The sequence below is a fragment of the Corvus cornix genome, chromosome 6, assembly GCF_000738735.6.
Source record: "Corvus cornix cornix isolate S_Up_H32 chromosome 6, ASM73873v5, whole genome shotgun sequence".
NCBI classification, from domain to species: domain Eukaryota; kingdom Metazoa; phylum Chordata; class Aves; order Passeriformes; family Corvidae; genus Corvus; species Corvus cornix.
Genome location: NC_046336.1, coordinates 26483219 through 26510857, shown reverse-complemented (window position 1 = coordinate 26510857; position 27639 = coordinate 26483219). Strand labels below are relative to the sequence as shown.

General features: G+C 39.0%; 1 long non-coding RNA gene across 1 annotated transcript in view; it reads right to left on the bottom strand.

Moving 5' to 3' along the window:
* LOC120410189 overlaps window positions 1–27639 on the bottom strand; it is a 149039-nt gene that overhangs the window by 45759 nt on the left and 75641 nt on the right. Inside the window, exon 3 of the long non-coding RNA XR_005602146.1 lies at window positions 3517–3620. This is a non-coding gene — a long non-coding RNA (uncharacterized LOC120410189). The remainder of the gene's footprint in view (window positions 1–3516; window positions 3621–27639) is intronic.

The following is a 27639-nucleotide window of genomic DNA, read 5'->3' as shown; positions in this document are numbered from 1 at the left end:
AACTTATTTGGGGATCACTAAATATGTAATGACCAGAATCAGATTATTTTGGACCACGGCCATGTTGCTCCCTACTGTTGGTGCAGTCCTTTGAGCAGATTGCTGAATTACTGCCGTTCACAGCAAACACTGAAAAACAACTTCTCCCTTTAATGTTCATATGCTCAGGAATCTCCCAACCCCCAGCACAGGGCAAGCAATGAGAACTAGTTGTTTATCAGGGGTTTTGATGGGGGAAAAATGCAGTGCCTCTTCTGTTTTCTGGGTTTTTTTTTTTTCTGGATTAAACTTAAAAAGCAGAGCTTTTCCATTGTTGTTTGTTTTTCTCTTAGAGGAGTCATTAAAACTGATTGCTCTGGCTGATTTACAAGAACTCAGGTTAAAACAATAAAGAACTAAAATGCTTACTGAGAGGATAATGCAATTTGCTTTTCTAGTTATATCATTGCAGGTGGGCACAGCTCTAAGTCTGAGCATTCCCATAGAAAATATCCTCCAAGCATCATGTTAATAGACAATAGAAAACAGTCAGAACAGTTTTCACAGAAAGGATAATTCCTGGAGGCAGAATATTTGCTAGTGAAATGAAATAAATTAACTTTTAAAATTAACACTGTGTGACTTATGCAGATATTACAGACTAACTAACCCCTTCACCTCCAGTTAAAAATAGTTTGCTGCTTACAGGAAGAACAAACTACATTAACCCTTTATGCCATCAGATAATTTTATTACTCAAAAGTCGCAAATTATAAAGGAAAAGAAACCGTGTGATCTGAGAATTTCTATCCCATTCCTCAACTTAATACAAATGTGCATAATTGCAACCCTTTTCAAACTGATAATACTTTATTGTCAATCAAATCCATGCACATCTCTCCAAGAAATACTCCAAAAAAATACCTTATTACTTTAAAGCCAATGATCCAGCAATCAGCAGATGCCTGATGGGAAGCTGGCAGAGAATACTTTACCTGCTTGACTAGAGCTGTGTAGCCTGTGACAAAATTTATTGTTACAGATGTATCTCAACACTCGAATAGGAAAGCCACCCAGCTGTGGATATTTGGTGTAGTCTTTCCCCTTTCTTTAGCCTCTTATTGCTAAATCCTAGGAAGGAGCAAGAAAGACTCAAATGGATCAGCTGGTGCATCCACCCGCCCCAAATCAACTAAAGCATTTCTGACAGAGAGTTCTGTAACCACCCTAAAAACCTCCAGTGAGTACACCTCCCCAGCCTCTATATGCAATCTATTCTAGTTCTTAATGATCTTTGTCACTGGAGCATTCTTTCTACAAAGCTCCTTCTAAATCTGCTTTTGTTCCAGTTTAAGCATATTACTTTTTGTCTCACAACTTGAAGAGAACAGTTTGTTCCTCTTCCTCCTTGCAGAAACTTTTAAAATATTTAAAGCCTCCTGTATGTCTCAGTTGTCTTTTCTTTGGGCTAAAATCCAGTTCCTTCAATTTTTCCTCACAGGCCAATATGATATCAGACAAAGCAGGTAAGAGGACAAGACAGAGAATATGAGGCTGCATTCTCTACCACTACCTGGGATTTCAGTCTGAGGAAGTTAAAGCAGAGTTAAAGAAGAGTCAAGGCACTTTCCATACAGAAATTGAATTATGCTCACATCTGAAAACTTCTTCTACTTTGGCACTTCCAGGAGTCTTATCAAACAAACAAACCAGCTACCCTTCAGCAAAGTGGCAAAGACAGAGTCCAGAAAGGCTACAGGCAGCTACGACTACCTCTGAAACAAACTATGAAAGAGCATCAGGAAAAGTTTTTTCTCATTTCTTCTAATCAACCCAAAGATTCACATTTACATGGTAGCAAATATTTCTATTAGGAGAGTTTCTTCTTACGATATGGCAAATATTGTCCAAGTCACCAGGGCTGCTGGGCTGATCTCAGCAATCACTGGGTCCATCTGAGGTCTTTTCCTGCTCAGTGTGTAGGAGAGTGTTAATACTTTTTCTGACATTTGCTGAGATAAGCTCCAGGTTATCCAGCATACTTGGTGCTATTAAAGTCATGCCTGTATTCCTGATTGCTTTAAAATTCATCCTGGGCATTCCTCATTGAGAAAGCAGCACAACAGTACTGCGCATTTGCAAATAAACAATTATTGTGGAAGATCAGTTTTCAAAATAGGAGAAACCTTTTACATCCATTTTAATATGAAAGCAGACTGCATTACCAGGTTTTTGGTCACCTACTTCGTATGTATTAGAAGTGCTACTGATGAATTCAGTACGTCCTACAGTACCTGTGCCTCAGAAAGGCAGGGGCAAACAGAAGCAGAGCTGTACCTCTGACAGTGAAGCTGTGCAGAGGCACTTTGTTTAGCAATACAGTGCATCCTAAAGAATATGGGCTGCATGCTTGCTCACAGAGAGCTGGACAGTATTTAATGCCCACTACAAATGGAGGATGCAATTCCTCACTAAGAAAGCAATCTCAAAATTAAATCTGAAGTTGGATGTACGCGGCCAAGGCCCCTTATGTTTCTTTGCTGAGGGTCCTGAGGAAGGAGACCATTACCATGATGTACTCAAAGCAGTGTAGAGGAAAAAAGCATAGCTTCACAACATCTGATAGAGATTAGAAATGTTTGGTTGCATTCACAGATCAAACAAGTTATGAAATCCATAGCTATTTAGATGACTACTGAATTTGGAAAAAAAAAAAATCAAATGTACCCTATTTTTCTCCCTATAAATTGAAAATAGGTTAATTTCTCTAACTTTTCTATGTATTTACTCTACAAGGGAAGGTTAGAAGATAATTTTTAATGGATGTAAAACAGTGAATATGTAGGAGAGCAGCTAAGCCTCATAAGAATCCTTCTGATAATTGGGCTTGCTTTAATTATACAGATGAGAAGCCAGCAAATAGCATTTCATATGCAGTCTTTGAGAAAAGAAATGCAGTGCACAGTCCTATATACTTGAATTTTAGTATCAAAGGAAACATATTAATTCTTGCAGCCCCAGTCTGCTTATTCTGATTTTTATGACTGAAAAAATATTGATCTGTGACAGCCAGTGAAACTAGTAAAGAATAAAAACCCTAGTTTTAAATCACAGAGGATGCGTTGCATCTCTGTTGCAGCTATCCAGCTGGGGGTACACTGGATTCCTTCTCTAGGTAGGGGAGAGGACTCTGAAGCAGAGAGCCAACAAAGAATTTCCTTAAGGTCACCCTGAGGCAGGGACAGAGCCATGCTGCCTGAGTTTCAAGCCTGTGTTCCTTTGACTACTAACATCAGGAACATTGACATCAGTGCAGTTTGCTACTGCGCCAGGTGACACCACTCTAGGATCAGTACAGGCAGTTCACACAATCTAACGAGAGCGAGCAGATTAATTTATGTCATCAGTATATGTCAAAGTGTAAATAAAGCAGCTGCAGGATAAATATGAAGCAAAACCTCACATTCCACATTGGCCTTAAGCGTCTTGCTTTATAAGCAATGCTTAATTCAGTGTTACGAAGATTGGGGTAATTACCTTTGGGGCAGAGATGTCTGTCACAGCGAGTCCTTGCTCGACCCTTGACGGATGACACTGACAGGCAGTTGGCATTTCAGGACAGTCCATGCAGCACTTTCAGGCTGTACAAGTGGAAGAAAAAAAAGAAAAAAGAAAGTAATTATAATCGCCAGAGACACAAAGCTCCTTCTGCCTTCATCCTTATTCTGTGAGCATTCCCCCTTCACCTTCCACATTATTAACCATGTTTTTAACAGTGGAATAGAAGCTAGCACAGAAGCCACTCATCTAAGGCAGATGGCAAATGTCAGGTTGAAATCACAGGTTGGAGTGTGAAAATACAAAAGAACTCATGGCCTTTACAATTTTTTGGTTTGATTTGTGAATAAAATGTGGATACCTATGGGAAACATTCATTCTCCAAATGGCTTTGGCTAGTATAACTCTAAATAAATATATAAGCATGCCATTTGTCACTTAAAAATTTGGTAGTTGCATTCACATTATAATTGCTAAGTGATATTTGTGTTCAAAACAACACATTAATCATAAGAGACATGACCTTTAGAAAGATAACATTCTTGCTCTTTTTATTTGTTTGCTTTTACCTTGGGACAAGATACTGCATAAGTTAAGGTACGTCACACTTAATACAAATGGAAGAAAGGAGAGAGTCATTTAAAACATGCCACCTATAATTTTATCTAGGAAAAATTTAGTTATATAGAATTTTTCCTATAAGGTTATACTGCAAATCTCTAAGCCAACTAGAACTCAATCCAGCTACTGCCATAAAAGACAATTAAAAATGCCTCTATAAAGGGGGGGGGGGGGGCTAAGGAGAATCTTCATCCTATACTGGATGCAAGGGGAAACACAGTGACAAAGGATGGGAGTAAGGCTGGGGTACTTAATGTCTTCTTCTCCTCAGTCCTTAAGAGTAAAACCTGTTGTTGTCCAGGTACTCAGCTGCCTGAACTGGAAGACAGAGATGAGGTGCAATCTGAAGCCCCTCTAATCCAAGGGGAAATGGCTAGTGCCTGCTACAAGTGTTGGGATGAGAGGAAATGACCTCAAATTGCATTAGAGGAAGGTTAGGTGGGATATTAGGAAAAATCTCTTCACCAAATGGGTTATCAAGCATTGAAACAGGCTGTCCAAGGAAGTGGTTGGGAGCTATTTAAAAGGTTTGTACATGTGGTGCTTAGGGACATGGTTTAGTGGTGGTCAGAATATCTGAGATGAAAAAAAAAAGTATACAAATTAAAAACAATAACTTTCATAACAAGTTTTTTTCCATGTTGTTTCAAGTTTTTTACCTTCAAAAACAAAAAAAAGAGACACCACTGAAGCTGTAAAGACATTAAAGACCTCATAGCTCCAATATATCTACAGAAAGTTCTTTCTGTTTTACTCCCTTCAAGACTCTATATCATAGAGGTCATTTCAATGAAAGTCATAATGAAAAAGCCTGAAGAAAATATGCACTCTTTTACACTTGTGCACATGCATGAACATATCTACAATTCATTAAGACTTATGAGAAAAGGGATCAGAAAGGAAAAAAAAAATGAAGTTCATTCATATCAACCATCCAAGCTTTTTGGTGTGAAGGGGCTTAGATCAGTACCCTGCGTTTGCAAATTCCATCCCCCATAATACAATTACGTGATCTGTCAGAAACGAAATTGAATGTCATGAAATACCGCACAACTCCATAAATAATTAGCGTTTCCATTTTCCAAAGCAAATTGATAAAACTGGTATTTGGCTTAGTTTTCACACTCCAAAAACTGCTGTTAGGCTTGTGTTGTTAATTCAATCTTCCACCACTGGACTGATAAAAACAGAGATTTTCAAATTGAACCCTTTTGCCAGCAAGAAGGGCAGGTTAGATTTAGAGGAGTTACAGGAGGTTCAGAGTCAACGAAAATGCCTTTTAGGAAAAACAAATAGGATGAGAATTTTTAAATTTACTTTTTTTTTTTAAGACTCTTCTCAAACTAGCAACTCTGTTTTTTTAATTCACTGAGAGGAATCCAATGGTTGTGTGGAATAAGCCATGAAACTTTCTGCCCATATATTTCAGCAGTCCTGAATTGGGCGTCATTTGCACCAAAGGCATTCTGCATTTTTGTGATACAGATATAATCCTCCAGAGAAACCCCAAAGGAGTACAGACCTCAGTGATCAATTGATTCTGAAAGCAGATCTTGTCCTTGAATTTGAAAGCTGTAATTCTATGACAGATACCCATCTGTGCATCTCAGTCACACATCAACCACATCAACCTAGCTTAAGGTCAGATATTTCTGAAAAGCAGATATTCGCTTCCTTAGGAATTAAAAATAGAAGCAAGCCTAAGCAGATGAAGATACATATTTAGGCAGTACTCAGCAAATACTACTTTAGAGTACATGCAGGAATCAAAGAATGGTTTGGGTTGGGAGGGACCTTAAAGATCATCTGGTTCCCACACCCTGCCATGGGCAGGGACATCTTCCCCTAGACCAGGAATCTTAAGTGACTCCTCTGACTATTAAGCCTTGAGATTCTGGCAAGATCGCTGATGATGTCAGCTGAGCAAGGCTGGCTGCTTGTTAGAAACACAACAGTTTAAAACAAGGCAATTGTCAATTTTGGCCCAGCCTTTGTTTCTGGAGAATGACATATAAATTAAAAATAGAACTGCTCAAAAATCAAAACCATCCTGCAGGGAATATCATACTCATTCATATGGAAGAAATGAGTCTTGGCTTATTTCAGTCTTGTTTGCCAGGAAAGCAATTCAAAAATCACCCAGATTAAACCTTTATCAATTTCAGCTGTCTACATTTCTATTAGTACATTGAATTGTTTTGGGACACAGACTAATGAGAATATGACAGCTATAATTTGAGTTTGATTTTGTACAATTTGCAGGTGCTTCCAAAGAATCCAAACACTGATTTGGACATTCAGAGAGAAAAAAAAAGAGAAAAATAAATAAAGAAATACACACTTAAAAATGCATGTAAGGTGGTCAGATTACTGGGTTTCCCTCTAACAGACTAATTTAGGTTTGGACTCTAGATCTTTTTATTTATCTTTCACATGGCATATGAAAATGGCAACAAAAGGTAGTTTCCTCTCTACTGGAAATTGAATGAAGATTTTTATTATTGTTTTCATTAATAATCATGTATGACATTCTGTCAAGAAGTAAAAAAAGACACAGACATATATTCTAAGAAGTCATCCAGCTAATATATCAATATGCTATTATTAATATACAGCATCAGACACAAGTTTAAATATTTCACACAGTGTGAAATTTTAACCTTACTTTTCTAACAGAATATGCTAAAACCAAGCAGATCTCATCTCCTTGAGTGCAGAAAAGACAAGTGAACACACCAGAGATAGCAGGTATTAGTGCCTGTGCCACGTGTTGTTCAGGAAGAGGCACTGTGGTGTTGACTGCAGTATTTACATGCCTATGTAGGTTACACTGGTCTAAAATAGAAATGCTCACGCAAGTAAGAGAATTCATATCCTGAGAAAGGTGACACAGAAATGTCTGTCTGTGATTTATTGATTTTTAATGCCGAGTAAGGTCAGCTCAGCAGCAAGCAGATATCCTGTATTAACTATGCCTTTCTCTTAGGAATACACAAGGAAATTTCTGGTAACCAGATAGAAAGAATAACTTGTTAGATTCACAGAAACTGTGGATGAATATGGTCACTGCAGAACCATATTTTCATGATTAAAAACACATTTTCAAATATTTCTTCAAGCTATAGAGATCACCTGAATATGTATGAATATGGAACAGAGTCCATACTGCCCTCATTCTAACTTGCACACTTGATTAACCCAGAAGAGTTCACAAATATGTCCCATTTCCCTGTCATTATATCTCTCTGTCAGTCTTAGCAATGGCCTTTAAAAAAATACAGCAGGGAAAAAAACCCCACAAACCCAACCTAACAGGAAATACTGTGGTTACACCTTTCTGTAGCCTGTACTCCTACTGTCTGCTGACAGCACAATGCAGACCAGATTCCCTTGCAATATCTGAACCTTGGCTGTCTGTCTTGTTAATTGACCACCAGGAATGACATGTAGGGTTCCTGAAGATTAGTTTGGAAGCTGGGCAAGAAGCCAAGAAAGTTGTGTGGCAGCCACACCAAAACCCTGCCATGTCACAGCCCTTCTACTTTTCCAGAGATTTGGTAAGAGTTAAAAGAGTACGAGGAGTACAGAGTGAGGTTCAAGAGCAGTTCAGATGTAGCAGCAATGGTCTATGTGCACCATGACACGTAACTCATCCTTTGAGTGCTGTTACTAGTTTTCAAAAGGAGCAATGAAACACTGCTGGTTCCAAACACCGAAAAGGAGTATAAAACCCAGTGAGCCATGAGAACCAAAGCACCATCCAGGGGATCAGCAGATCTAAATGACTTTTTGATGGTAATAATTGCTGACTGACCTTTCCCATTAACTAACTCACATGTCTACAGCAGACACTGGAATATTCATCGTGCACTAGCAAGAGGTTAAGTGGACAAACTCATCCTTTAGAAAGAATTAATAGTCGCCATTTATAAATACAACTGTTTTTCAGAAAGATACTTTTCCACAATGTTCTTGAGGTCTCTATCAGCTCAGATCTGAACAATACCACTGAAAAAGCAGTATACTTATGTGGCAAAACCACCCCAGAAATGGGACTTGAGTAGAACTGGACAGAATTACCATGCAACTGAGACACTAGGCTGTGGCTCATTCAGTGGTTCCAACAGTAATCTGGGACTCTGAAGAATTGGGGTCCACTCTCCTGCTTTGTAGCACATAACCAGTGAAGTCTGATGAGGTGACTTTCTGCAGCTGTGCCTAAACTTCTAGTCTGCAACATGGGAGTATTGTTCCTTACTTCTCAGAATGGAAAAAAGATACATTAGGCAATTCATTCTGTATGCAGTGGGACAAATAAAGCTTCTGGGTGTATACATTTTCCCCTGTACCTCACTTGCTACAGGGTATCCATCTTTTTTTTTGTATGTCTCCATGACATCTATGCCGGAAAAAACCAGGATGTGTAATACCTAGTTCAAATAACAGTTGGCCAGCCAATGCCTCCTTCCTGACTTGAACACCAGCTGCTTCCAGCCATATGTACAACAACTCAATTCTGCCAACTTGACCCTTAGTAAACAATGATTTATGGTTTTCTACTCTATCTAGCTTTCATTTTTTTTAAATCGAAGTGCAAGATTCACACTGTGACATTATTACCCTTTGAAGCTAATATTCTCTCAAAATATTGTCCCTTAAATCAGGAAAAGGATGAATCTGATACCTCCTGGATCTGCAGAGTGGGAAGGTTAGTCTCAAACAGGCAAGAGTATGGGGATAAAAATGGAAAATAAAAGAAGGATGCACTGCTTATAAGGAGATTTGAAATAGGAGAGCATTATCCATCTCAGGTATCAAGATATGTACTGATCATTCTGGCCTGAGGTTACAGTGAAAGAAAAAGGTTTCTCAGTCAGGTAGAGTATTTCCCTTGTGGGCTTAGTCTGAGGTGTCCCATTCACCTTTTCATACGTTTCATCATTTTGGTTCTTTTGGGACCATAATGGAGGACACATCTAAAATCTGCAAGGAATCTAAGGATCTCATGAACTTATATAACTTTGAAATGCACAAGGCCTTTTCTTCTCTTCTAAGAAAACATAATTCCAGCCAGTTTAATTGTAACAATGTGGACTTTGGCACCTCAGGTTGAAATTCTGGAAACCTCCTTTACACATCCAGACTGAGGGCATATGGGTCATACCAAAAGGACTTCTTTTGGAATGGCTTGTGGGCATGGAAAATTGGCTGAAGAGTCCTAGGACAAAAAGAATTTGGATCCTGCATGAAGACTTGCAGTGGGAATTCAGTTTAAGCATGTGCTCCTAGGCAAATGACAGCTTTCCTAGTATTGCCATTATGCATCTTTTTCAGTCCACTGCAAGAAAAAAAAAAAAGATACTGAAGCTGGTTTTAATTGCATTACATAAAATACATGCATTATTACTTAATTTATTTAAATACAGCTGTCAGCGCTCATGTTCTTACTCTTTCTGAGATCCTGAAAGAGACAAAAAAGTCTCTAACACACTGAAATAAAGGTCAGCACTTTATTATATCACTTTGTCTTTGCACTGCTCTTTCATCCACAATATCCCTTAAGGATGTTCTTTACTAATGTTTATCTGCTACCCAGTCAATAATAAGAAGACTGTGTAGATATAACACGATCGTCTTCTCACCATTGCTTAAGCTGCTACTGCTAATCTAAAGTGAACGCAGAAATTCACCATTTTCAACACAAAGCCAGGTTTTTAGATACCACTAAGCACACAATTTAAGTGAGCTAGAGTTACAAGACCCTATACTAGAGATCATATAGAAACTAGAAATACCACAATGGGTAGATCAGAACATTTGCTTGCTGGAAATACTTGGCTTCTTCACAGAATCACAGAAGGGCTGGCAGGGAACTATGGAAATCATCCAGGCCAATCTCCTTTACTCAAAGACTGCAGGTTGCTCCAGACTGAGTCCACTGAGGTTCTGAATAACTCTGAGGAGGGAGACTCTGCAACCTCCCTGGGCAACCTGTCCCAGTGTCTGGTCATGCCTACAGCAGAAAGTTTTTTAAATGTTTAAATTTCCTGTGGTTAGCTATCTGCATTCTGAGTTCAGAACTGTGTCCGTGTGAGTCTTGTCATTTTATGTTGTAAAAAGTCTTTTAAGCCAATTAAGACACAGCCAACATGTGCAACATAATGATAGAAGACAACCAGCATCCTGGGATCAGCATTAGAGTAAGTTTTCTGAGCCATACTTTGGTGAATGATTTTAGTGGTTGACACAAGAACTGCAGAAGGTAAGCTGATTTGTTTTGTGGTGTGTTTGTGGCAGTTTTTATTTAGAAGCATAAAAAGAAGTTGCTGGCAGAAGCAAATTAGGTTTGATTAATGTCTACATTTGTCTAGTACATACAAAAGCCACAAGACCTTCAAACCATATTACAGCTGCTCTTGGGCAGCTCTGCAGAGAGTCGTGCTGTCGTCAGAAACAGCATGACTTAAATGCACTAGAAAAGGGTTACATCATTTCATAAAGATGCTTCACTTAGGCTTGTTCATTTTATATTTTAAATCAATTGTACTTCATGCTGGAAAATACATCAGGACCCAAGTGCTCTTTTTAAAACAGCAGTGAATTTCTTAAGAGCAAGGAAAGACAAATCATTGACTTTAATGAAAAACAACCTTGAATCTGATCTGGAAAATAATTCCCTATGAAAAAATAATTGTGCTGATCCTACCAAACAATTACACAGGTGCTTCGCCTTATTCATAGCAAGCCCCTAGATAGCAACCTCTGTCCTCACTATACAGAAACAATTCCAGGTGGTCTCAGTACCCACAGATTGCCATAACCCACTGTCCCAGTGTGCCTGCACACCCATAAGAATGGACTGAGTGCTTCTGTCATCCTTGGAAGACATGGTGCCATCATCTAAATAACTTCAGTGTATATGTCTCATATGTTTCCTCTTAGAACACCATAAACAAGAATAAAAAATAATCTACTGCCAAGACAAGTCTCCCTTCACTTTTTTTCTTTTATGTACTTTTCCACAAAGGGATAGGAGAAGCACATGAGTATTAGAAATCCAAGAACTTAACCACTTTGAAGTGTCTTGGGAGGAGGCCAGATAGCATAACTAATTTAAACCTCTGTGGTCTATTCAGACTCCCTACTGATCTCAGAAACCTGTGTTATTTTCAGCTATTGCCCGTCTTTGAAACATTAAGCTCTGAACTCTGAAACATCTTTTCATGTTCTTGGAAAACACATAGTATCAATGCTACAAAAATTTAAGTAATTGATCTTCATCATGTTGACATTAATAATTTTATATAAAAGCAGTCATTATTTTTCTTTGCTTAACACTTCTCTCATTTCTTCTGTTCTTCACTGAGACACTCAATGTTTTAAGCCATATCACCTCACCCTCTTCTCCTTTGTCTTCTTCTCCTCCTTTCTTTTGCAAGACAGGTGCATTTTAATAAATCTTTTAATTTCTATACATAATCTCGTAACTGTGATCTTTCCCATAGTAGTTTACTGGTCCTAAACTCCTTCCATTTTGGTGTTCATAGCTTTCTGATACAGAAATACCCTGGGAAAAATGCAGTTTTCCAGACAGAGCCATACCGGAGCCAAGTCAACATAAATGATTAATTCCTATTCCATAATGCATGTATCCACAGTACTACTCAAATTCTTTCTGGCCATTGGTGCTGCTTTGTTTCAAATTTCAATTCCTCCTCCTTTATCTAATAACTCCCCATCTGCACAACTGGTTTACAGATTTCTTGTGTCACTGTTAATTATTTGGATTACTTTTTCTAAAGCTGTTTTGCTTCATTTTTCTGAGCTGAAAATCACTTTCGTGAATTCTAACCTTTCTATCACCTTTCTAGCATCTTTAGCCTTACCTTCTAAAAAGGAAAATAGCCTTTCTGTAAACTCTTCAAGCACTGAGTCTGATTTAATTCCATTTGCACCTGTTCCTCATGCAGCCATGCATGATCAATACCACCAGACAATTGTATGACCACAAATTATATCTAGTGTGGACCTGTCATGTGGATAATTGCTCTCCAGCTCAATCATTTTTGATCTCACACTGCTATCAGTAAACTTTTTTGAATATGCATCCCATATATTTGTATTTATAAATAATATAAATGTGCTACTTTACTAGCATATTATTTACATTATAAAAACATACATAAAAAATGAAAATGAAAAGTTAATGGGATAAAAGTGAAATAGACACTATTTTAAAAAATATTATACTAATGGTACATAAAATATTCTCTTCCACACCCCAATAGCTGGGAGTGCACTTTGGAGTGCCCTGCCCTAGCCCTTGTCCAGGATACATTTCCATGTACATTTCTGAAGAAGTGAGAAAACAATGCTCAATATCCCCTCTGTTTAAACAATACTAAGAGTTTGTGACAAACTGAGGAAAAAGAGACCATTGCTCAATCTAGCCTCACTTATCTAGCAATACTGCAGGATTGTTACTTCTGGTTTTAGCTTTACATTAATTGTCTTCTGCAGCTGAAAAGAGGTCTTTGTAGTTCCTCATGTGAATGAATTAAATGAATTGGGATGCCAAACTCGACATTTTTGTTGTTCTTTTCAGCACATCATAACCTTGATTACTTATGAATGAAGTGAATATGATCTAGATGAAGATGAATAATCATTGCTAATAGAAGAAATGAGGTGTTGTGTTCAGGAAGTTTCTATTTTAATTATGTTTCCCTTCAATAAGTCCACAATAATTCAAACTACAACATATGAGACACTTTGGTATATTTCATTTTTTATAGTGGTTCCCATTTTGGAGAAGCTCAGTTTTAAAAAGATTTGTTCTGAGGCTTTTTTGGTTGGGTCTTTTTGTTGGTTTGCTGTTTTTTTTTTAAATCTGACATAGGCCAGGACTGTTAAAGAAGGATAATAACAAACTAATCTCTCTGCAGTAAACATGATCAACACTGTATCTAAAAATATAATGAACTGAGGTGGCAATAATTCCAGACTTTCTACCATCTTAAGCATTAATATTTTTACACTATAGACTGTATTTTATTTTCAGCCAATGTTTATTTTGAATGAAATGCTGTTCACAGATCACCACTGATATCAGACCAGAACTTCAGAGCCACGGCACTTATACTTCTTAGTTTATCCCTAACAACCATAGCATTTCGTAAGAAATGCACATTATAGTTACCAGACATAAACAGCATCCAAAAAGATGACAGCTTCCCTGTTCAGTGTATTTACTGAATACCATTATACAGTGATATCCCATTTTGGTTTAACTACTGATTTTCGATTGTTACAATTAGTGTACATCTCAATTCATATAGATATAACTTCTCTCGGGCGGGGGAACCAAACCACCAAATCCACCACCACTAAACCAAAAAAGGTATGCTAGAAACTTGAATAAGAGACAAACACAGTCCAAATCATAAAATAAAGAAGACCAGTACTGTTTTAATTAAACCAGTATTAAAAGCATTTTGTGATGCATTTCATTCTGAAGAAAATACCTGTCAGGCATCCATAAACCTTCCTTTCAGTGCTGAAAGGAAAGGAAGCACAAAATATGTTTTGTTCACCTGCTCTTCATGAGTCTTTTCTTCTTTTCATAGATCAAAAGCCTTAGTTGGATTGTTTGTCTATCTGTTTTGCTGCCACTGCAAACGTCCTTCTGTGCTCCTGATAGCCTTCAATTAATTTCTCTGGGTTAGATAAATATTACTCTTGAAGTTGTCTCATAAAGCTGTAGACTTTTTTGTGTGTCTCCCTGTATACACCTTTTATTGCCTGTTGTGCCTGTCATACTAAGGAATTAATTCCTGTGGGCTCACCCAGGATATAAATCCAGAGAAGACCACAAAATTACATTGGGACTATTGTCTGAACAGGTGAGTCTACTCCCAGGACAGGAGCCTTTTTCTAAAGAATGGAGGAGTAATTCAGATCAAGGCTTGATATAAATCAACATGGGTAACAATGGCCCCTGGAAAGTGGAAGTGTTGGCAAACTCACTGACCTTCAGCCCCTTGTTGAGACATTTACTCTCCAATATCAGCATGGAAGCATGCAGCTAAAATTCAATTCAATTTTCAACTTGGACAAGCTTTGAATCTCTTTTTAAGTGGGTGAAGTGAATTTCTCTAAGTGGTTCTGGTAGTGGAGGTGAACAATCTTTGAGCCTGTTCTAGTTTGAACATCAAGGGAAATAGGATACAGACACAGACAGACCCCAAATTCTTCATAGGTGTTACTGCCCAAGCTGGTACAAGTCTGTTGATCTGGCAAATTCCCTGATGAATTTGCAGGACTTGTAGTGTACAAGCTGACCTGACCTGGCGTTTATTGAGAGACTACAAATACAGGGTGTCATTTTTTGTGTGTAAAACATTAGCATAATGTAATTCAGGAGATTCACACATTAAACAGGCTGGGTGTATGAAACAAGGTTACTGCTTTCCAGAGAAATCAATGGGAATTTTGCCACTGACTTCAGCAGAAGCAGGACTTCATCCAAAGCATGTAATTCCACGTCTATCAGTGTGTACACTCATGGTGGCTTTCGACTGACAGAGTTTGGAGCTCTGGCAGCATGCCAGGTGGGACTGCTCTGCTGCCTGAAGTGACGTGAGCTGGCTACTTCACTAAACACATGCAAAATTTGTTGGGGTTTCTTTTAACACACACCAGTTATGTGCCCTGCAAGTCATTTGTTTGCTGTTAGCTCGGGGCAGGCTTCCCACATAACATTTTTAAAGAACTACCCCAATAATAAAAGGTGTTGAAAAGAGACCTAATATTCTGTAGCCAATTTCTCAGACAAATCTGCTAACAGGAGGCCACTGCGTGCTCAGGAATACACCTCATGCTCTGTGAGAATGAACACAAACACCAAACCGATGATGGAGAAATAGCATTGGCAAATCTACAAACTCATCTGTCTACATTCATGTATCAATCACAACCGTGGTATAAATATTCTGAGCATGAATCTGTCACCACAATTTCTAGATGATTAATTTCTTTTTGATGGGCTGAGCCACAGTTCTGGAATTGAACATCCCTGAACTTTAGGATATTAAAAATTCACATCAATGTTTTTATAATATAGGACACTAATTTTTCTTCAGTTGCAAATTTATGCTTTGGAGCATTAGATATATTCTGAATACCTGCCAATGTCTGCTCTGCTTTCTTTCTTACTATAAATGAATATTTAGATTGCCCCAATGTGGTGATGTGATGTTTTTATTTTATTTTTGTATGTTCCTTGTACCCTAATGGTTCATCCCTACCTTTCCCACTTCTATTCCCAGTTGGTCAGCCCCAGATCCAAGCCGCTCCCCCGGTGCTCCCAAAAATGGTTATCCCCTCCCCTTGTTCTGGCACCTTCCCTATCAACCACCAAAACCCCTCCCGGAGTTCTGGACTGTTCTGTGCCTGTCACCAAAGCCCTCCCTAATTACCCTTATATGTTCCCCATCAATCCCCCTAGACCCTGCCTCTTCTTGGAAATCCCCTAAACCTCGATGCCCCATTGGGGCATGTGACCCCTTTCCCTCCTCCCCTTGAGACTACTGGTCCACATGAATGTCTATCCCTGTCCATATCCCTCCCCAAAGACCCTATTGGTCCCCTGTAAAGCCATCCCCCTTGTACCGCCTCCCTTTATAAGTTGTTGCACAGATTTGATGTGGGCTTGTGGTCCTTGGACTTGCTTTGGGCAATGGACCTGAAACGGTATCCAAAGGCAAGCCTCCCCGCAACTTTCTACCCTGTCCCTCTTTGGGGCTGCTGACAACCACAGCACCTGGAGCTTCAGCTCCCCTGGGCAGAGCTGAACTCCGGTGGAGCAGCTTTAAAGCCTCGAGCCTTCGGCTGCTCCGCACTCCTGCCGCACACCGCAGGTGCTGGCCGGGCTGAAGAGAGCGGTCACTGCGACACCCCAAGGCAGCCTTTGGACTATAGCATGATGCTTTGTTACTTGTTAAAAGGAATGCTCCTATCTACAGAGAACAGTGGAGGAAAAGGTTTTCCATCAGGGACAAAGATGAGCTGCTTTCAGTAAAAAGTATTTGCTTATAGGGCTTACAAGGTAAAATACTTCCATTTTTGACAAGTCACCAATTATTTGCATGACAATAAGTAGGGGTGGGCACAAGCTAATTCTAAGTGTAAATGAAAAGTGCATATACAAAAGCAGCATTGAAATAAGCCCACACTCTGAAAGTGGACTTAGATCATGGACTAATTCTCTCTCACTTTTTTTTTTTTTAAATGCAGTTTTCAGAAGGAAAACTCTGCCTGCATAAGCTACAAAAAACGTGGAATGCTTTCATCACTGTACCCAGGAAACCAAAGAAATACATATTTTACTCAAAAAGTAGATATCAGTTCAAATATTCCAGTCTTGCCTGGTCAGTGGGAATCATGAGTTTCTTTGAAACATTTTTTAAAGTGTATACTCTTCCACCAAAAAACAGCTATGCTTTTTTTTTGAAAATAAAAATACCGTCAAAGGATAAGTTTAAAGGGATGATCACTACTGCTGCTTAGAAACATTGGTTAACGTTGTTCCAGAAAGCTGAATTCCAGCTACTGTGCTTGGTATTGAAACTCCAGACATCATCAGCCCGAAGGAGGTGTGAAGAGCTAAAAACCTCAGGCTTCCTTGGAGAGGAAGATCCAGCCTGTCCACCACAGGACACAAGATGCAGCAAAGCCAGCTGGAACTGTGCCTCATTTGTAAGGCTCGTGTAACTCTGGCACCAAAGAGTCTCCACCATTCTCCAGAATGTTAACCATGCTCTTTGCATCTGACATGAACCATTGTTTCCTGTTCCCCTAAGTGTCATGGTTTGCACATGAGAGATTTAGAGCTGAAGTAAAATTACAAATTAATTATCTTCCAAATTGAGCTTGTCTTCCCCAGGTTAGATTCCGTATACATCTGAGGAGAACTGTGGTTGGAATGATAATATAAACCATATTGCCAAAATCCTTAACTTCACTAGGTCTGATAATTCAAAGTGAAAAATGCTTCCTCATGCCCTTCCAATTTACACGGGGATTTTGTAATCACCTTCAGTTTATTTAAAAGTGCTTCTTGCTGCAGTGAGTATTAAAAGATAAATTCTAAAGAAAAAGTATATGAGAGGAAATGATTATTGAAGCATTAAGAGGCAGTGGTAAGGCTGGTAATTAAATTTGCTCAGTACCTCATCAGCCTCCCCAAAAAGCAAAGTCCAGTGCTCTCAGGAGATATGTAGGCACTTAAGCACATCAGAATTACATCTTCCATCTAATGAACATTTACCTCCTTCTAAATGTCACTCTTGGAGGGGGTGACCAGAAAAAATTTCACAGAAGATAACATCCCTCGTGGACATGAGGCAATAAAACCATCACTAGTTCCAGGTGGAAAATCATTATTTAGAACATCAAAGAAGCCCTTCACATACTTCATCTGTGAAACAGTTGCCAAGTGTCTCCCAAAGTCAGCAACTGTTCAGTGTGCAATGGTGGATTTTTTGGTTTTTTTACATTATTTTAAAAAAATCCATTGCTCAAAGGAAAACAGGGGAAAGAAAAAGATTGGGGAGCCCCAAATTCTGTTTTTTTAATCTCTTGTTTGAGAGAATATTTAATTTTCTGATTAAATTTCCTTACATTTCAAAGAGCTCATTACCCCAAAAGGGTGATTTTGGAATGATAATAAAAATTAAGATTGGTATTCATTGAAGATGTGAAGCACCACCTGAATACTCAGCAGCACCCCTAACACTAAGCACAGATGAGCTGTACACCACATTCGGTGGCCCTGGGAAGCTGTTGGAAAGAGGTTAGAAATAGATAGAAACTTTCCAAAGCAGTTACAGTTCAAGTCAGTTTTATCAAGTGTTCAGATGGAAGTCTCTGAATTGAAAAGTTCTGCACATCTCAGAATGAGAAATGAAACTAGATTTTTGTGTCTGCTTCGAACCTAGTGGTATCCCAATGGGAGGCTTGTCAGAAAAACTGATTAGGATAAATGCTCATAAATCATGACTAACCTGGTTGAATTAGCTCTTCCCTGCAGGCTTGTAAAAAGACAGAATTTTATCTGCTTCTCAGAGAGCCAGCCTAGGAGGCATATGATACCGGCTTTATAAATCTGTGCTGAAGCATGGGACAGAATAATGACAGTAGGATAATTATCACCATAAAATTAGAAATGGAAACTTCCCTCCCTCCTTGCTGTAAGAGAAATAGTTGACTTTTTCTCTTATGTTTGTCAAAGATTTTAAACTCTGCACCTGATAAAGTACCATTGGGCAAGAGCTCTGTAGATGAGCAGAGCAAGGTAACTACGCCTTTAAAGGGAAAAAGATGGTTGTGAAATAGTTGCCATTTGGATATAGTTATATATTTAATTAATTAGTGTTACTTGCAAGTTGTAGATAAAATGAGAAAAGGTGAGGAGGTATTTAGGATGAGATGCATCCCCAAGTGCTAAAGGTGCTGGCTGGTGTCACTACAATGGTACTTCCTATTATCTTTGAAAGGTCATGGTGATCAGAGGAAGCTCCTCCCTAGGACAGGAAGAAATCAAATGTCATTCCTATCTTGAAGAAGGGCAAGGAGAAGGATCTGGGGAACTATAGGTGGTCAACCAGAACTCAATCCCTGATGGAGTGAATAATCCTGGAAACTACTTTTAAATGTGTAAGACCAAGAAAGTGATTTGGAGTAGTCAGCATGGATTTCTGAAAGGGAATTAATTAGAAAAGCAAGGTATCTGGTATCCTTCTTAAAGGCTGCTGTAGAAATAAAGGGAGAAAAAAGGGAATACATTAACTGAAAAAACCCTCAACCTAACAGTAGTGTAAGTAGACAAGTCAAACGTGGAAGAAAATATAATTAAACCACACAAAGTAAGTGCCATCAGAGTAATCACACGGGTGGTTCATCAATGGCAAAATTATGCAGAGTACAGGAGCTCTTTTGCCTTATGCATGTAATCCAAACCAAAATTAACGTAATTTAATTAATCTTTGTTTTGAACAATATCTCTCTCGCTCAAAAACAACCACTGAAGGCTATCAACACTAAAGCACCATGACCATGATACTGATGTAATTATCCCAGTGCCACAATATGGATGGGAGATACATTCCTTTAGTAGCTGCCCTTGTCAACAGCATGGATGGAGCAGAGTCCTCATAGCAATAGCACGGTCTGTTACTCTCTTCTTCATCCCAAAGAAGGCTCACTGACTCCTTAATAGCCTCAGAACAAGTAAGAACAGGATGAGATTAACAGAAAAGAGTGTAACATGGAACCTGCTCCTGCTCCCATTATGGAGCAATTTTTTTTTTTTTTTGGTTGGTCTAAAAGCATTTTGAGGAGAAGGGAAGGACAAGGAAGGCTTGTAGAGTGACCTCTGCTTTTTCAGGCAGAGAGTGTGATTTGCACACATCATTCTAGCAAGAGAAGTCATAAAGATTAAATTGTGGCACTTGAATATTTTTCAGTAAAATACTACTCCCAGCAATGCAGGACCAATTAAACTAGAGTTGCATGGATGAATTTGCTAAGTCCTTCTAAGACCATTCTTAGTGGTCTTCTTAGCATGAAGCCAGTACTCATCTCCTGAGACTAAGTCCTAATTTTCAAAGTGAAATGCATTTTTTATTTGTAGACAGTGACCAAATCACCTGCTGTAAAGTCAAGCTGTGGAAGAAACCAAGACCCTTTTGTGAGGAACTGAGTAATACAATTTGAAAGTACTAGGGTGTGAGCAGAGCTATGAGGACTTTACCTACCCCTTCCAAAGTCAGTAGCAAAATTCATGCCTGCTTCAGTGGTCAGAGGCATTGGTTCTCAAGTCACAGAAGATAGTGAAGTGTAAGCCATGCAAGAACTTTAAAAATTTTTTTTCCATTAGGGTTTTTTAGTCTTCCATTTGTCCTCATTTACAGCTCATAGGACCCTTATAAATCCAGTGTTAAAAAGGCAATAAAAATATGATATTTTGCAAATTCTGAAGCAACAGAAATAAAACGGGTTCTATTCTAAAAAATGTTACCATTATATTTTCTGAATAGATGTGGTCAAGAATGGAGGCACTATAGTGAGACAGAAAGTGACTCCAAAAATGTAATAGCTTATTAGAAGCTAAAGATGTAATAAAAGTATGGTATTTAATCTTAATTACAGAACTTGTTTTAAACATATTTTCTTCCCATTTGATCAAAAGCATCCATAGAAAAGAAATGAATTATGATATAACCCAAAACAGCCAATTATAACAACTAAGCTGCAGTCATTTAGTTCAGTATCACAGCTTTTTGAAAGCCCTCCCCAGCCTAGATCTAGATTACATTTGAAATGTAAAGTTTTTTGATTAAAGCGGGTGATTGTTAACCTCCCACTGCTATACCGCTATCAGTGAGTGTTCATCTTATTTTGGATGCCAAAAGAAAGGGAGCTGCTGATGCCTCTCAAAATCTGCAGAAAGTGGCACCTTTTTAAAAATACAATTAGATAGGGAAGAGAAAGAATAAGAGACTGGAGGTACATTTATAAGTGACAAGAGAAATAAAATAAAAAAGTAATTTTATATTAGAAACAGTAAGGATGAAGTCATAGGCTTTCTTTGAGGTTAACTCCCTCAAGTCTCATAAAACACAGGCTTAACATATTGCCTGGGTTACACAGAACCCCATGCCCAAACCAAACCCAGCTCAAGGGCAGAGCCAAGACCACTTTTACATCTTCAGCACAAAAACCTTATTCTTGGCAACTATTTTCTGCAGGAATGCTACAGGCTAAAAGCAAGAGGCAAATTACAGGCATGTATTCCTTCAGCTTCCCCCTCCACCCGCGCACCTGCGATCAGTAACAAGGCTAACGCTGCTCACATGCTGCAGAAGCCACGAGTTCTGTTTGCACAAGCCCTCCCAGCTGGGGAACAGCTCCTCAGCCTCCTCACTGGCCAGGGACCGTGTTTGTCACCTTTCACCCTCACGCTGTTGGACACTCTGCGTTTGCTGTTCACTGTGCAAAGCCACGGTGCAGCTGAAGAACACCACACATTAAATTCACATGGATTAAACAATGGGTGCATCCCACAACACTGCTTCTTACGGAGCTACAAGGAGCGTTCTCTAAACTGACAGATACACAGTTGAGAGTTCACGAAACATTTTTCTACACAGAGTGTAACAGAAGCATGGAGTGAACAACCACAGACATCTGAATCAAGTAACTCCTTCCCACCAGAACTGACACTTAGCTATACTGCTGATTAAAAGCTAGAGAAAATACGAGTTAAAACAGCTCTCTGTATCCTAGAAAGCAAACAGCCGTCAGCTGGCTCACTGTTTTTTTGGTTTTTTTTTTAAACAGCTAATTCCCAGAGACTTCATAGTTACAGATCACTTACATAATTGAGTTCAAAATATCTATTTCCAAGCATATATATAAATAATAAAGCACTTCTTGGAAAAAGGAGGTCTTTGAAAAGAGGAGTTACCAGAGTACAATGGTTGACAGGAGCCAGCAGTTTGTCCCTGAAAGAGAGGAGATTCAAGGCTCTCGTACTTTAAAGCAATGATATTCAGTTGTACTTTAGGATAAACAGAGATATAAAAGTTGCTTATTCATACTAGGAAGCCAAATCACAGAAGATTAAGGTAATTGGTTACCCCTGATAAATTATGTAGTCCAGAACACTTCAGATTTGCTGGCATGATGCCAGATAGTATTTGTTTGTGTGAGATTTTGAGACACAGGAATTTTGGTGGATATAACAGACTCTCATGCTTTGCTCTGTTTATCTGGTTGAATTTAATTAATTAGGCTTGCATATCAGTGATATGCTTTGTATTTATTCCCCTTGCAAATGTAACTCACTTATATACAGACAATGTAAAATGTGCAGAGCTCAACAACTTGGCTTATTCTTTATCTTTTGGCTTTAATATCTTTTGGCTATTGCTCTTTTCCAGACAAAATTGCCCTGCAATGTATTTATTTAGGAACTAAGTGGCATGAAAGGGGTCATAAAATTGCCTTCAATTTGGTCAATGTGTATTCTCCTTCACCCAGGAAATTCCCTCTGCAAATACTTCTATATGGAGCTATGCCCTTATTTCAATTCTGCTCTCCTCTCAGATGGGGATGGTTCCTGTATGAGAGGCACACCTGGCTGGGGAGGCAGCAGAGCTCTTCCTGGAGTCATCTGCTCATGACAAAGGCCCACTGATAACACTAAGCCACTGTTAACCATAAAACCAGCTGGGCCTTCAGCCTTTTGGGCCCTTCGCTGATTAAACATAGCCATAATTTTTTTGGTCGCATCTGCATCATGACTTGTTCAGATCATCCAGTATCTTCAAGATGCTAAAGCAACACAGGCACATACATTCATGTAGTAAATTAAGTAGCTGGTGAAAAGTTGAGAACAGTGTGAAAATGGTGAAATCTGATGCTGTGATTTAGCCCCAGCCAGCAGCCAAGCCCCATGCAGCTGCTCCCTTACTCCATCACCAGTGGGATCAGGGAGAGAATCAGGAGCATAAAAGCCAGAAAACTCAGGGGCTGAGATAAGGACAGTTTAATAGGGAAAGCAAAAGATGAGCAGACAAGCAAAGCAAAATAAGGAATTCATTTCACCACTTCCCATGAGCAGACAGGTGTTCAGCCATCCTCAGGGAAGCTGGGTTTCACCACACTTAATGGTGACTTAGGAAGACAAACAGCATCACTCTCAATATGTTCCCCCTTCCTCTTTCTTCTCCCTCCTTTATATATTGATCATGATGTCACATGGTCTGGAAGATCCCTTTGGTCAGTTGGGGTCAGCTGTCCCTGCTGTGTCTCCTCCCAGCTTCCCAAGCACTCCCAGTCTCCTCACCACCATGGTCATATGAACAGCAGAAAAGGCCTTGGCTCTGTGTAAGCCCTACTCAGCAACAACCAAAACATCTCTTTACTAAAACCTGGTGTTCAGCACAAATCCAAAACACAGCCCTATACCAGCCACCACAAAGAAAATCAACTCTACCCCAGTCAAATCCAGCACACCTGAATACACACCCACAGTTATTTCAAACAAGCATTTAAAGATAGTCATGTGAAAAAGTAATCATTAAGGACTAAATAGATAAATGCCATTATTCAAAGCAGATTAATTAATGTGAAGTGATTTTGGCCACCCAGTGGATATTTCCTACTTTACCATTCACATTCTGAAAATATCAGGTGCACAGCTGCTGTTTGGGTGGTCAGATATTTGTAACTTACTTCAGGGCAAATCTTAGTGTCCATAATGTTCATTGGCTACACTACACTGCTATAAGAAACCCTGCCCTTGGCACTAGGGCCTATTTGTTTTCCTGATATTTCAACATCCCTTGACTCTATCATGTGGTCATATGGTATTTCACAAGGGACTGCATTAGGCTAGCATTCTTTATCTCAAATAATTTCATGCTATGCTGCCATTTTTCTGGTTGAAGTTGTTAGAGATCTATTTAATAAATATTTTGGGAACACAGGAAGTTTACTGCTGCTGTTTAATAGTCTAATACTTTCCTTCCTTAACACAGTTTGGAAACCATAAATTCATTCCTTTCAGTCACTCTTCTCCAGGCATTCTCTAGTGGCACTGAGTTGCAATTTCATCAGAGATGGAAGTGTACCTCAGAGACTAAAACGTGCTGAGGTTAGCAGAGCAAATTTATCATGAAAAGCCCTTTTTCCATGTGATGCCAGGCAAACTTTATGTTAGCCACATGGCTGCTGGAGCAATGCAGCTGGCTTTATTAACAGCAAGCATTCAAAAATCAGCATGTCAGCACTCTTCTTTCTTTCCAGCTCCCCATCCTTCAGGGGAGCCTTTACATCAGTCTGAAAAGTAGGGTTTTCTGAGTGATGAAACTCTAGCAGTACATTGTATCAATTTGCAGTAGTACAGTAGATCTGGAGCAAAGCTATCGACTCTGACTTAGAACCACAGGATGCCATGTTAGTCAAAAATACCACATAGATACTGCACAAAAGAGAAGCACTACAGAAGTGAGAGAAGCAGATGAACATGAATCCCTCAAGCAGCATCTGTATCCCAAGCCTGCTCATTCACAGACCACAGCAGAAAATGTGGTAGTAGTCCCTGAACACATTATTCACCAAGCTGAGTTTGCCCTGCTCATTGGTAGTGATTTCTGCTACAAATTGCTTGTCATGGTGTCTAAATGGTGTTGCTGTCCTAGTGGCGAGATACTGTGAACCTTATCCAGTTACACACCAGAACTATGCTTGCATATAGTTGGCCTTTTGCCCTTCGTGTTTGAAAAGTGTTTGCTGACCCTAATCTGTTGCATATGGTTCAGCAAAACAAGCTTAATATATCAGTTAGTCCAGTGAAAACTACCAGTGTTTATATTACAACTGGCTGCTTACAGAAACTACTGATTTTCCTGTCTAAAAACAGTACCAGCCTCTAGAGGAAGTACTCTTGCTACAGCTGAACACATTCCTGACCATACAAAGCCTCCCGCACATGACTTTATTTCTTTAGCGTAAAGCAGAGACCCCTCATGCCCTGCACAGCTGCTTCTGAGCAGTTCATGATCTGTGACCCTGCAGCTGCCCCAAAGTTCTACATAATTTTCCATACAATAGGTAACAAAAAATTTTCTTTAAAAAACCACTACTCAACGCACAGGTGAAATAACATGTGTCAGTTTTCTCCAAAAGGAAATGTATAAACAACTGAAATTCTCTTCATAGTCACCTATTTTGGCCAGAAACCTAATGGTTAAGCTCAGTCCATATACTGTCCTGCTGATCGCTGTAGCAAACAGCATATGGAGGTGGATGCACTTAATCAAGCCACCCAGCAATTTGACAAGGCCATAAGGAAATACTTGGAAAGATGGAAGAATGTGAAAATACAGTATGTTGGCACTATTGAACTCATACCCACACAAATACAGTGTGTCTGTAAATTTTGGCAAGCCTAGAATTTTGCTGGATTATGGCTGCTTTTATCCTAGAGAAAAAAAGTCAACGTTGAAGATGAGGCCCTGAAAAACATGAGTCCAAAGTATCTCAAATTTTAAAAAGCAACTTCTGATTGTGGAAAATTAGAAGCAGAACTATATTACATCTGAAGAAAGTACCTCTGTATTTAGGCTGAGGGCCATCATTCATGTGTATGGATTTTAACTGTCCTTTTTGCTTCATCAATATGTTTAAAAAGGCAGGATTTTCCATTGAGATCCTTTGTAGATAACACATTGTTCTTCTCCCACTCAAAAATATTTTTTCCTCTATTTTGTTTTTTAATGCTTTTTCCCTTCTAACCACCAATGAATCAGAAATCTGACCTCCTCCATTACCACAAACAAATGACTTCACATTACTCTACCTGAAACTGGCAAGACTTTCATTCAAGCAAATAACTCCCCAAGGAAGAACTTTAACTCCAGGCAATGATGGTGGCACGTAAGTTCAAAAATCTTACATGATTTTGGAAGTTCTGCTTCATGTTTCAACTGTCTCAAAGAAGCAATAAGCAAATACCAATCATTTACCTACATAACATTCTTTTTCACGGTTTCTCTACATAAACGGGGTTTATACCCAAGCAGTTGTAACAGGTGCAAGAGACTTTCTGCCATGTCTGTGCACAAAGAAGTCAGATTACTCCTGTGCTGAACCAGTTTCTGTAGCAAAACACGTTTGTGTGAACAAAATGCATGCATTTATTAGTGATTGTACATTAAAGAAATTTTCATCTGCCTTAGGTACTATCTATGTTTTTAAAAACTCCCTCATCACAGATCTCAACAGACCTCAGGGTCTACTAAGCGCCTAGATTATGAAAACAAAGAGAAAGAAAAAAAAAATCAGGGGCTTTTGTCCCAGATTTATTTCCTGGCTTTCAATGTCTTTGTTGCAGTTTCAGACATGCTATGCTCTTCCAATTGCTACTAGCATTATGGTTGTAGTTAGAAATGTCCACAGCTCTATAATCTCATTACATGGCTAACTTTGTGGAGCTAAAATGCAGGTTAAGCCACTACCTCATCTGTCTTCCACCTGAGGAACTTCTATAAGCACAATTAAGAAAATGGGAGTCCCAAAATATCATGAGACTCTCACCCATGAGGATATTAAACCCATGCAAATAACTTTCTATTCCAAATACATACTGAATATATACTTTATTTCAGAAGAACATCACGTTGCCATTGGCTAGTTTTAATTTCTGGTTTATCTTTCAGAATAATTCACTCTGCAAAAAAATGGCATGAAAAAAGGTCCATTGCCTCAGAGGTTTTACCAGTCTGGAAAAAGCCATTGCAAAGTAAAACATGAATTACAAAACAGATTAGGAACTGCTGTTTCCTTAGGAACATGCAAACAGAAACCTCAGTTGCTTTTACAGTGCCACAGCACCAGGTTAAGCAGGTTCTTGGGGAGCTGCACTACCCTCTTTGACAACCACGGACCATATTCACACAAAACCACTCCAGAATGCAAATGTCCTCATCCTACAGAACACTCAAACGTCCTCCTTCCCCCAAACCATGCAAAGGCATCAGAAAGTGAAGATTTCAAATAGAACTTATTTTGCCAGTAAAATTTAGAAGCTAATCACAGAAACTACTAAAAAGCAACAAAGAATCATGGCTGCTGCATGTGGTGGGAAGCCTCTTCTGTTTTGATAAATCTGTCTCCCATTGGAACAAGGCTGCAACCCTGGCTGCTAAAACACTTGAGCAAAATGGCACTGCTGTTTTCTGTACACTCCACAGGAGCAAACATGAATCTAACTCACAGCATGTCCTACTGTGGCCATGTACATGGCATTCGTAAGGCACACAAATCTCTGGAGAGCTTACAGGTACATCAGGTTAAACACTGGAAGCGTTAGTTCACATCCCAATTTTAACTAAACTCAAGTTCTCACTGGCATTTGCCATACAGAGTCCTATCCAGACTGGCACAACAATCTGTTATAAGCTTAGTGTAAGAAATGTAGGGATGTTGCAGACCTGGAGAGCTGTGTGCAAATTCTGTGGACTAAATTAAATTCTAATTTATTACTACTTTGGACCTGTTACAGCTGTGGTCATTTCTGCATTAAAAAAGGTCACTGAGAAGTGGAGCACAAGCACTGAAATGAAGGATTTTGCTTTACTTATGTACAGTACAGGATTAAACTATTCCTTTTTAAACACTTCACCCACTTTAATCCTCCAATTTACAAACATTCCAACTTTCAGGTCCACTCCACAATCAGTGTTTGAAAATATGTCCATAGAAATAAAAAAATAGGAGGCTAGAATTACAAGCCAAGCCTGCCTCTTCTCAGTGGTCCTTGCCCGATGGAGAAGCACATATTGTCAAAAAGGTTCATTATGCCATAATTATTCAGTCCCATTGACATCCTCCCTGCCTCTCTAATAATAGTAA